Source organism: Monodelphis domestica, chromosome 7 (genome assembly GCF_027887165.1).
Source record: "Monodelphis domestica isolate mMonDom1 chromosome 7, mMonDom1.pri, whole genome shotgun sequence".
NCBI lineage: Eukaryota > Metazoa > Chordata > Mammalia > Didelphimorphia > Didelphidae > Monodelphis > Monodelphis domestica.
The window spans coordinates 256648002-256660765 of NC_077233.1; the positions used below are offsets into that span (position 1 = coordinate 256648002).

Here is a 12764-nt window from a genome sequence, read left to right on the forward strand (position 1 = left end):
TGTGTCCCATCATGAAAATGGGTCGTCATCAACTCTTTTTGTAACTTTCTGTGTTTTTGTCTGGTACTGAGTTGTTCTTTTGTTCTCAGAGATTTTTCTGGTTATTCTTTTACCAACAGTGAAAAGTTTTAAAGTGGTATTTAATCCATTCCTAGATCACTTGACAAGAAGTTAGTTTTGTGGATTAAAAATTAGAGTTAACTTCATCAGTAGTTAAAACTAGCTTTTCCAGAGGCAAAAATCCAATTCTTCTCAGAGGCAACCTGTTTCCTTAGGACATTAGACAACCATTCTGTAAGACTTGCCAGGGAAGAAATAGCAAAAATATTTTCTGTTTGTTTTAAGCCTGTAGTATAATGCAGCCTTGTTTCCCAGACTGGGAAACACCATTTATATGGTTTGCCTTTATAATATAGTGGAACCTCCACAAAACACTCTTTACTAGGAAGTAGTGCTTGTTGTGAGCCAGGTCCTCCTTGAACCCCAAAAGGAGATCCAACTTTTAATGCATTTAAAAATACTGGAAAACCTCATTAAAGGATGATTTCATCAACGAAATTGTCCCATAGTAAGAGTCCAGCAGAGGGATTTCTAATAAGGTTCCAGTGTGTAGCTAATTTGAAATATTTGGCCGTGACATTTTCAGTCCTTAATTACAAATCTGAAAAGTTAATGCTCCTCTTTCATCTTAAAGTATAGACACTTCTCCCACACACATGGATTTGTAAAAATTACAAAAAATATCTAAAAGCCTTTGGACTAAAATGATTTGTTTTCAGCCTCCCGTTCAATAGGGGGCTAAGCTGCTGTTATCCAGTGTAACAAATTATTTTCTTGGTAATGGCTTTGCCCAGACTTTCTCTTCTGAAACAGATTTGAAAACACAGTTTAAGTACTTTTGTGGCAGACACATCTCTTCAGTGCCCAAATAGACAGCTGGCTGCTTATTAACAGATGACTGAAACAAATCATACCTCAAAAATTACTTCAGTGTGTGTTACTGGAGAGGCTCCCTTGAAACTGGATAGTTCATTGGAGGGTGAACTAGCCTCTTGATTATTGTTTGATCATATTGACCTTGGGATCTATTATTCCCCCAAACCAAAGATGCTGCCGTTATCTGCTATTTCCCTGGAAAAAGGTAACTTATTTTTGTCTGTTATAGAACAGCTTGAATTCTTTATGTTACTAAAATTCCCAGAAAAAGTATTGTGAATTTAAAAATAATTCTTTTTGTAATTTAATAATCTTTGCTTCGTATCTTTGGCTTTTCCTTCGTGAGATGGAGTATCTTAAATATCTTAAAACTGATAGAAATACATTATTTCCTAAAAACTACATATGTGTATGTAGGGGTGGACACATAGAAATGTGTGGAGAGAGTCTGAACCATTTGTAATATTTAATGCTTTTGTTAAAACTGTATTTAGTCAACTTCATTTAAAAAACAAAACCAGTCTATGCTTTTCTCTTGATCAGTATGACTATGGCAATTTTATTTTTACTTTGTTAGATAATCAGTATTTATGTATCATGTATAGTGTTTTTTTTTTAATTCTATTTGCTTTTCCTAAAGGGGAGTCATATCTTTAAATAAGCCATTATGGCTTAACATCTATGAAAAGCTAGATGATATGATTCCTTCTTCTGGTTTGCATTTGGAAATTGGCTTAAGCAAGTTCTTTGATTAAAATGTTCTCTCATTTTTAAAGAAAGAAAAAGGAAGCCACTATTTATTCCTTAGCTTCTTCCATTACAGAGTTAAACCTCTTTATAGAAGAAAAACTAAGGAAAAATAAATGAAAAATGAAATGAGGCAAGGGATTAGTTCCAAAGATGACAATGATAAAGGCCCCTTTGGGTTCTAGTTGTCACTGTTTCAGAGAAGCACTGTTTCCATAAAGCCCTCCATCGCTATAGTTCAGACTTCTTTACTGTGTCACCCAAAATTCCATTCTCTGTCTGCTCCCACGCCTGGAAAGCCTTCCCTCTTACCTTTTAGGAAATCTCTGGATTTTCAAAACTTAGCTCAACTGCCACCTCCTGAGCATGAGGTCTTTCCTTATCCTCCTGGTTTTCTCTCCAAAATAAGAGCAGTTAAGTGATACAGAGGATAGACCTTAGTTCAAATACAGTCTGAGACACTTATTGGCTGTGTAACTTTGGGCAAATCATTTAATCATGTTCGCCTCAGTTTCCTCATCTTTAAAATGACCTGGAGAAGGAAATGACAAACCATTTTGATATCTTTGCTGCAACAACCCCAAATGGGGTCACAAAGTGTCAGATCCAACTGAAACAACAAAACCATTCTTCCGAACAGTCTTACGCTTATATATTTTGTATTTACTTATATGGAAATGTTGTTTCCTTGATAGACTGTCAATTCACTGAGGGCTTGCTTTTGTCTTTTTATCCCATTGCTTCTGACATAGCAGATACATGCTGATTGAGTATCTTTGCAGTTTTCATTTCTAGAAGAAAATTCATTGATTGTCAGAAAGATCATTTCCCGATTCCTTTTTTAATCTCAAAAACACAAATACCTAATAACTCCTAATCAGAAAAGAGTATGGAGAAATTATCTTAAGAAATTACACTATGGAAAGAGAAGTTTATGAAAGTGGAATGATTTCTTCACCTTTCAAAAGCAGAAAATTTTTTAAATCCATTTTTTAGTAAAACCTCTTGCTGCTTACTTAGTAGATCATTCACTTCCTGCCTTGAGGATATATTTCCAATTTTTTTAGTTTATTAGTTTAGGTTCCATTTGCTATGTAGGATGGGAAAGTGAGTGTTATATAGTTCAAATTGTTTTCCCCAGTTCCCTAAGGTTTTTTATCTTGGGGCAGATGGCTTGAACACCATATTGTAAATTCAGAAATGACACGGGAAATGATAAAATGACAACATTTTAAAAGACATTTTTAAAAGGTATTTTTATATGAATGCATATTGTATAAAGACAATCAAGTGAAAACTAGCTATACTATTAACTGACATTTATATAGCATTGAGAAGTATTAAAAACCTTTATATATAGTTTCATATACACCTCACAACAAAAATAACATAGGTCCTGGATGCATTATCAGCTCTTCCATTTATTACCTATGTAATGTCTTTGAACTTCTTTCCTCCTCTCTATAATTAATTGGTTAGAGTAGTTGACCTTTGAGTTCTATTCCATTCTAATTCTAAATCTATACTTCTAGAATCCACCTCTATTTTACAGATAAGGAAATGCACAATCATAAAAGTAAAATAAATAGTCTGTGGTCATAGGATTCATGGCTCCCCTAGTTAAACACTCTAGTATATTGTATGGATGTTACCTATATTTTTAAAGAGAAGAAAGGTAAATGGATGGTTTATAATGCTTAAGAATGAATTTTGTGTTTATTACTGTATTGTTGTCAAACCGTTTCTTCATTATGAATTCTACTTAAACTTTTAGTTATAAAATTTCTCTCACATAGAGTGGAAAGACTAGAACCACAGGTTTTCCCCCCCTCAAAATGAGATTCTATAAACACTTGGTTTTTGATCTACATATATTTATATTAATGAATAAAATTTATTAAATGCTTTATATGTAGAGAAACTAGTGATAGAAATATGAAATATCTCTAGGAGCTCATTTTCTAACAGATAGATGGTTTCAGTTGTAAATTAGCTGGAAAGGCCCTTTGGTCCTTCCTTAGGCCACTTCAGCAAAGGAGATGGTAATGTATCTCTTTTAATGTCCTTTCCATTAATTAAGCCTTTTCTTGTTCTAATGTTAAACTATTTGAAAGGGGTTTATTTTTAAATGAGTTGGACTTATAATTTATGAGTGTGGTCACCAGGAATTTAATTAATTCTAAAGAGATTTTATTTAAAATTTATTTTAAAAAATGTAGAAAAAGTGAAGCAAGAATTAAGGAGAGAGGATAAGGTAAGATATCTAGCCGAAACACTAATTAATTTGCTCCCAGCCCTTGGGCAGGGAGAGTTAGTTCTTAGCTGGAGGGACCTTGGTCCTTCTAGCTGAGGCTCTGGGGATACAGGGAGTCTCTCTCAGAAGGATAAGTCTTTCCTGAGGCCAGTCTCTTCAGAGAAAAACCAACAGTTAAGAGTGAGCTTTTCACTTACCATGTGCCAGTCCAGTCAGGAACAGGGTCTCAGGTTCAGTCAGCAGATTAAAGAATGAAGATTTTTTTTTCTCTTACAGGAAGTAACAGCTCCTTTTAAAGACTCTTTCTTTGCATCACTTCCTGTGTCTTCCCCTAATTTTACATCTACCAATCACAGTTGATGCTCTACTCTAGGACTGCCCAGAAGGCAGTCAGTCGATTCTGATTCATCACCCACTATTGCACACATAGGTCACAGACCTCCCCCACTCCAGTGTGAATGGGGTGTTTACAGCTTGGGTGATTAAATCTAAAATGGGCAGATCTTCATACTCAACTTTAAGTAGGTTGTTCTAAAAATAGACAAGGGATACAATTTAATCTTCACAATCAGGGGAGAGTTAAGTATTTTCATTGTTATAATGAGGGGGGAATTAAGTTTGATCTTCACAGTCTTCAGTGGTAAGAACTTTATAAATACAAACACAAACACATACAGGTGCATGCACACACCACAATTAGTATGTTGTATTTCCATGATTTCATGCCTTGGTACTTAATTTTCCCATATTGTTCATTTTAAAGAAGATAATTCTGTTTTTTTATTGTAATTTATTTTAATTTTGTAAAAATTGTTATTTTTTTGGAATAGCATCATTTTTTAAAAGAGCATTTTCTTGTAAGAAAACAATGTAGTTAGTAAAAAACAACTGGTATTGACTCTGATCTGGTAGCATAATCTTTGTTTCATACTATTATTTCCCTCTTTTCTACTGGGGAAAGAATATTTCATCAACTCTGTGGGAATAAAAATTAGCCATTGCATTAAGTTTTAATGCCTCTTCATATTGTTTTCCTTTAAGTGTGGTCATTGTATTTATTGACTTTTTGGTTCCTTAATTTCTTCAATATTAATTCATAGTAATCTTACCAAATTTTCTTGTATTAGAAAGAAAAAGAATTCCATGATCTATGTACTAAGCCCTATGCTAAATCCAAGAATTAAAAAGAAATAAATCACGAGAATCCTACCTTACCAAGAGAATACCTACTTCTTTCAAAGAGAATCTTACTTCTGTCAAGGATCTTGAATTCTAATGGGGGGATAACACACAGAAGGAAATAATGAACTGATGAGAAATGTAGTCTTGGCTAATTAGATATATAGGTATATCTCGTTTTGGTATCTCGTGCCTCCTGGGTTCTAAAGAATAGGTAAGCAGAGTATGATGGGACACTATAGTAGCAAGGAATTTAGTGGTATTTGGAAGTCCAAATGGCCCTTCAACATACCAAGGAGCCGCATCCCCCTTATCTATGTCATCTATTATTGGGATAGTCCTTACTTGAAATGCAAGGTGCTGATTCACTTCTTCAGTAGATTACCTCTGGCCCCCAAGCTTTAAATATTCCCTTTCTCCCCAACAATCCATAATATGTTCCAGGTATGGAAGAACCAGGTCATATGCAGTGTGACTGAATACATTACTAAGTTTGTTCATTACATGTTTGAGTTCATTACTAAGAAATGCCACTGTCAGTGTGTGGCAAGTAATTTTGTGATAAAAGAAGTCCTCTTGAATCCTGTCTGGGAAAATCCTGTCAGAAAAATCTGACGTGAAGTTTTGCTTCCTTTCCAGTAATCATGGATACCTTTTTTTGAATGGAGATGGCCAATATGAAATTGAAATCACTCAGATTTCAATTGTTTCGTTTTTAATCCCTAGGGGAGGTAATATGTGGGCCATTGGTTTGCTTTTCTAATACAAGAAGCAAGGTAAAGTTTATTGCCAGTGAAGGCTTTATATTCTAATAAAAATCATTTAGTTACCTGATTAATAGCCATGCATAAGGCTTTATGAATTAATGATTATAAAGGGTATGTGAGATGCTCAGTGTAAATGTTCTGGATCCACAATGGTAGTTCTTACAGAATGGAACTTCCTTTAGATTCACCTCTAATTAATTCTGTAAGCATTGGGAAATGTCAAATCGTTTGGAAAAAATTGAGTGTTCAGTGATTTAGTCCAAGTGTGCAATTTCTTAATGTTTTAAAAAGCTGCTTCACATCTGACTTTTTTATTCCTTAGCTCACTGTTATTGATTATTGACTGAGAAAATCTCACTACTTACTGTTTATTTAATTACTATTAATTTACTATTGTAAAAGTATTAGATTAAAAAAAAGCACGATCTATTCTTAAAAAAAAATAACCTTATCTTCTGTCTAAGAATCAATACTGTATAGTGTAGGTACACATGGAGAAATTTTGCTGCTGTCTCTTACCACATACCATTTTTTGTAGGAGCAGGCTCATGGTGAGTAGTACCAAGGTAGAAGAGTTGTAGGGACTAGAAAATGGGGGCTAAATGGTTTGCCCTGGGTCATAGAACTAGGAAGTAAATAAGGTCAGAATTGAACCCAGGTCCTCCTATCTCTGGGCCTGGCTCTCTATCCACTGAGTTAACTTACACTTTATTGAATATACCTACTCAATAAATACATATTTCAATTCAATTCAATAATTCAATGTATATTTCAAAATTTCAAATATATATAATGGATTTGCTGTAGAATATTTCTAGGCCACTTTAATGTCCTTTTGGGGGGATTTTTGGGTAACCCTCTCACTGAGATAAGTAGAGAGCTTCACTAACTTCATTGGATTGGTATAATGGATGCTCAACAAGCTTGAGAGGGAAAGCAAAAATAGTAAAACCAAGTTTTCTTCGATTCTTGTTAATGGCTTTAGAAAGGCTATATTACTAACATAAAAACAATCAACACAAATTATTCTTATGTACTAAGTGCTTAAAAATTCTAAGGGACTGTAACTTGAAGGACAAGTTGTGGAGCACCTTATAGGTTGAGTAAGAGCCCATGGGAAATGGTCATGCTAATGGGATCTGGGAATATTACTAAAATTGTTTTGGGACTTTCAGGACTGGGAATGTTTAGGTTCCTCCTACTCTTTCCATAGGAAAAAGTTTCCTATAGCCCATCCCTTCTAGTTGCAAGGCTTTGCTTAATTTGCTAGCCCAATGAACATCTTCCTACAAGGATTTAGCTCTTGAAGAATGCTTTTTTTTTTGTCTAATTTGCTGATGCTTTTGCCGATGATGAAGCAGGAATCTTGGTGGATGTGAATTGAGTAAGGGGCGATTCCCTGAGTGATATAGGTCCTTATAGATCTTCCCAGTGGACCTATCTCTGAGCTTCATGGCTGGAATGTAAAAAAATCTGAAGGACAAGAGAGCCAATTTTAAAAAATTTATATGGATTTCTTTGCAAAAAACACAAGTCTGACAGGTTTAGCTATTGTAGAATAGAACAGGAGGAGAAGTTCCTTCATTTTGGGTTAAGGGTTCATGGAGAAATTTTTCTGATGTCTCTTACCACATTCCATTTTTTGTAGGAGCAGGCTCATGGTGATCCAGGTCTATAAACCAAGTTTCTTCACTGTCCTCCCTCCACCCCACAACCTTGCAATATTTTCCAGTTTGTCATAAAACCTTCTGGTTTTTAACAGATTAAAAAAAAAATTAGACAAATTTAAAAGAAACCACCCTCTCCCATTGTTGTCACCTGTCTCATTTCTGACCAGTTAGCCAATCCTCAACAAGGCCTTTCCTTGCAGAGGTGAAACTGATTGGGCAAACTTTCTTAGAGTAACTAGGGTTGGCAGTGAATTTTTGCATCCTGTTGTCTCTTCCCTCATAGTTTGTGGTTCCCTTAAAAAGTATAGGAAAAATGTTGATTAGTGTTCTCTTAAGCCAGAATCAATCTACTAGAGCCTATCTGTGAGGGTTGGATAGGTTTTCATTTTCAGTAAATTATGGATAAGCACAGTTTTAAAGTAATTTTTTCAGATTTAAAAGATTGGAATGGATGACTTCAGAAGTGGTTTCCCCCCCCCCCCCCCAGTGGCATTTCCTGAAATATGAAAGGGCTCATCTCTTTTTAGACTGGAACCAAGAAAAGCAACTTAAAAAAAGTGTGATTAAGGTTTTAAAAATAAGTCCTTGGTTGACCATTTTGGGAAGTTTTAAGATCTTATATTTACATTCTCTCTCTCTCTCTCTCTCTCTCTCTCTCTCTCTCTCTCTCTCTCTCTCTCTCTCTCTCTCTCTCTCTCTCTCTCTCTCTCTCTCTCTCTTCCTCCCCTTCCTCTCTCTCCCTCTTCCCCTTCCATCCCTGATACCTCCCCCCCCCCTCTCCTCTCTTCTCTCCCATCCCTCCCTTGCTCCTTCCCTCTGTAGAATGGGTAGGAAACTCATTTTGAATTTAGGATTTTTTGGGGGGCTTGGGGTTCATTTAAATTTTTAAGAGTCAGGCAGAGTGGAGTAAAGAGCTGATTTCAGAGCCAGGAAGCTATGGGTTCAAGTTTATCCTCTAATTCTCAAGAGTTGTTTAATTCTGTAAAAGTTAGCTTCCCTCTTACTGTAATTCTTAAGTTATAGAGGAGTTGCTGACTTATATGAACTGGTGAATTTTGTATAATAGGGAAATTCTAGGTCTAATCCCTCTCCCAATGATTTTTTACATTAAATTAAATTTACCAGAAAGCTTAAAGTTGATCTCTTAACATCTTTCAAGAACTACTTATGTTTAAAGGTTGTTAACTTTTCTGAACATCATTTTCTTTGCCTGTAAAAGGAAGGGGTTGAACAAGGTAATCCCTGAGGCTCCTTCCAGCTCAAATCTTTATGGACTTTTATAACTTGGATACATGTCATAGAAAGAAATCTCATGGGGAAGGGGGTAAAGGAATAACATTGGACTTGGAAAACATGCTCCACCAAAAGGGAGAGACAAAGATAACAAACTTTGTTTATTCCCTCACTTTCCCAGGAGCACTTCCACCCTTCTATTGACATTAAATATGACTCCCTTGGTGTGAATAAAATTAGTAATTTTAGTAGTTAGTAACCATTTATTAAGGATCTACTATGTGCCAGATATTGTACTAAGAGGTAAGAATTCAAAGGAAAGCAAAGGACAGCCCCTGCCACTAAGAAGCTCATCTAGTGGAAGACAATAATATTAAAAATAAAAAAGAAACTGAAGAGGTGGGAAGGGTAGGGAAGGGGTACCATGATGGAGTCTGTAGTGAAGCCTATGGCTTGAATGCTCTCTTTAAATGGCAGCTATGGGAAGAACTCTCTGCTGTCTACACTCTGTCCTTTCCAGTTAGAGGAATGGAGGCATTCCATCGAGTGCTGAGGAGGTATGTTTCAGAGTTGATGTGATCTTGCAGATGGAGAGATTCCAATAAAATCCAACAATGTAGCTGGGATGGAAGTGATGATTTCCATGATTGCTGATACCAATTTATGAATATTGCATTTGTGAGATCAACTGCTCTCAAGTTTATTTGACTTCCAACTTTTTGTATATAGTTTGTTGCTTGTGAGCACAGTAGAAATTTAATATTTTAGAAGAGTTGTCATTGAGAAGCCACAACCTTTCTCACTGGGTTGTTGTGAGGCACCCATTTTGTTAAGAACATGAAGTCCCTCTACATAAAAGTGTCATTAATTGTTGATTATTAATTTTTCTGAATTAGTGTACTTGTTAGAAAGTTAGGAAGCTTAGTGAGCCTCTTACAATAACAAACATTTTTCCAGTGGTAGTCTTGGGGTCATGGAGCCATAATGTGGTCACAAATAGCCATTGTGGAAGAGTCTTGGCTAGAAAAGGTCTCAGAAACATGGTTTGGTCTGGTATTATCCAGGAGAATTTTTTAGGGTCATGTCAGGATGATGCCAGTATTGATGTATACCTGCCCTTTCTGTTGTAGAATCATGAGTCTTGAACTATCCCCAGAAGGAAATTGGACATTTTTACTGTGGTTTATAAGCTATTTGAAAAATAGGATAGAGAGGCAACATTGGAATCTGCTTGACTTGCTCTATGACTTTAATTCTAGGATGGTGGGCTTTTCCATTTTGGCTACAGGCTTCCTCTAGATCAGAATAATCTAAAACTAAATTGGATTATTTACAGCTAATCTGAATCTTCCTGGTTTTGATCAGAACTAGGTCAAGGTGGGGCAGGTAGGTAGCTTTGTGGATTAAGAGCCAGGCCCAGAGATGGGAAGTCCTGGGTTCAAATATGCCCTCAGGAACTAGCTGTGTGACCCTTGGTAAGTCACTTAACCCCCCCACCCCCATCCCCCCCAGTTGCCTAACTCTTACCCCTCTCCAATATACAGTATTGAATCTAAGATGGAAAGTATAGTTTTGTTTGTTTTGTTTTGTTTCTTTCTTTTAATTTTTTTTAAGAACTAGGTCAGGGAAGAGGGACTGACCATGTGCTATGTTGCTGCTGGCTCATATCATACAAATAGTAGTACATGTGACTCATAGATTTATGACTGGCTATAAAACTGTATACTCTAACCTGATGAAGATTTAGTAACCTTTATACAAAGTAGTATTATGTATTCTGGAACTATGATCGTTTAGATGAATATTTTAAATAGTAAAAGTAAATGGATAAACTTCCTGTTTCTTTTTTATTTAAGTAGTTTTCCTTTTTAAGGTAAACTTAATCAACATTAGCACATCTGAGTGTCTCAATGTGTGCAGAAAGACAAAAGATGGGATTTTAAAATAAAAACTGTTTTATATGGTTTTCCCCCGTCAGAACATTTTTTAAAAAAACAATAATTCAAATTTAATATGCTAGTTCTGATTCTTTCTTATCTATGGTGTCAAAGTTCTTTCAGATTTTTAAAGTTCTTCCCTGACATTTTGGTGTGTGTGTGTGTGTGTGTGTGCTTTAGAATCACTTACTATCAATTCCTTCCTTCTCAAATTCACCCAAAAAGAAAAATCTCTCCCATGTAACAAATATGCATAGTAATAATAGAAGAAATTAATACATTGGCTATATCTTAAAATTTATGTCTCATTTGGCACCTTGAGTTCATCACCCTTCTGCCAGGAGGTTAGAAGCATGATTCATTGCCAGTCTTCTGGTGTAGTAATTGGTCATTGCATTGATCATAGTTCATGGGATCATAGATCTATAGCTTGAAGGGAGGTTGTAACTCATCCTGTCCAAACTGTTCTTTCACCAGGTGAGGAAGCTTAGGTTCAGAGAAGTTTCTGACTTGCCCCAAATCTTATTTATCACAGTTGTTTTCCTTCAGAAACTCAATGAATCAGAAAACTCCATTCAAACAAAAAGATTCTGAAATTTAAAGAAGGAATAAAATCAAATATAAAATCTTTTGAATTGATAAAGTTAAGATAAAAACTAATATATTTGGTCAATTCTCCATGCTTGTTTAACAAAAGTATTAGCCCTGGATTTTCTCGTATGAGCCAAAGAAATTATGTCTAAATAGATCCACTTATATTTCATGTTAGCCTTTGTGGTTCATTTGTTCACCACAGATTTTTTATTACAAGTTTAATTTGAGTTGGGAAGGGAGGTGAATAATGGTTTTCAATGTAGTGATTACTCTTCTTTTTGTAATCAATTTAATTTATTTTGTCTTTCTTTTCAATTTTATTTTTATATGTTTTGATTGTCAGCACTTTTGCTGTGTTTTGTTAGAAATTTTTGCTGACTTGAATTTGTATGGACACAAGCAAATGTGTCCAATTTTGACATTCATATATTTCTGTTAGATATTTGAATAAAAGTATGATCTTGCCTTTGATCTTTCAGCATTCTATTTTATCTTGTAGGAGAATATATCAACTAAGAGTGGTTTAAGTCATGTGTCCAAATTTATGTAGACAACTCATTTCTTGTTGGGTACATTTGGCCATAAACCTAGTGGGGATAACAATAATTTGCATTTGTATAATGCTTCAGGGTATGCAATATGCTTTATCTACATTACCTCATTTAAATCTTAGAAAAATTTGGTATAATAGGAATTATAGGTATTTTCCTGCCTTTATCACTTAATAACCATCATGACTTTGATAAAAAGCCTTAACTTCTCTGATCTGCAATTTAGTCATCTCTAAAATGAGAAATTGGGCTTTTTATTTCAATGATATCTTCTAGCTCCAAAATTTTATTTTTATCCTACCTATTATCCTCATTTGTTAGATAAGAAGAAAAATGTTCAAAGTAGCTATATCCATGGCTGATTTCTCTATTTTCATACAACCTGTAAGTTTTAATAACTAAAATGTATATAGCACTTCAATTTTTGTAACGTGTTTTATAATATCACTTCATTTTGTACTTAGTGATCCTGACAGGTAGTTTTGTTTATCTCTCTTTTTTGTAAGTGAGAAAATGGAGTCAGACATCAGTTCATTGACTTGTCCAAAGTAAAACAAACACTCTCTTATGTGAGGCTAGATTTGAACTTGATTCTTTCCAACCTTAGAACAAGTCTTAATGAATCAAATTCCATACTGTTCATTATCCCATGATGCCTCATGTAGGATTAAACAGCAAAGTAGTTATTCAGAGAAAGTATCCATAGGATTCATGATAGTACTCAAGGAATCCATGTAGGCAACAAATATTATTTTGAGGAAGTATTTATTGGTGAAATAGAAAGGTATAGAAGCCTTGTCTAGGGTATAGGTAGTTACAAAACGTCATGGCCAACTGAGCCTTCTACATCTCCTGTGTTCTTTGCTCTCCAGTTCTGATTCTTTGTAGGTCACAAC

At 35.0% G+C, this 12764-nt stretch overlaps 1 protein-coding gene across 8 annotated transcripts in view; it reads left to right on the top strand.

The window, feature by feature from the left end:
* MLLT3 (MLLT3 super elongation complex subunit) overlaps positions 1–12764 on the top strand; it is a 300025-nt gene that overhangs the window by 178001 nt on the left and 109260 nt on the right. The gene's annotated exons all lie outside the window — the stretch shown is intronic.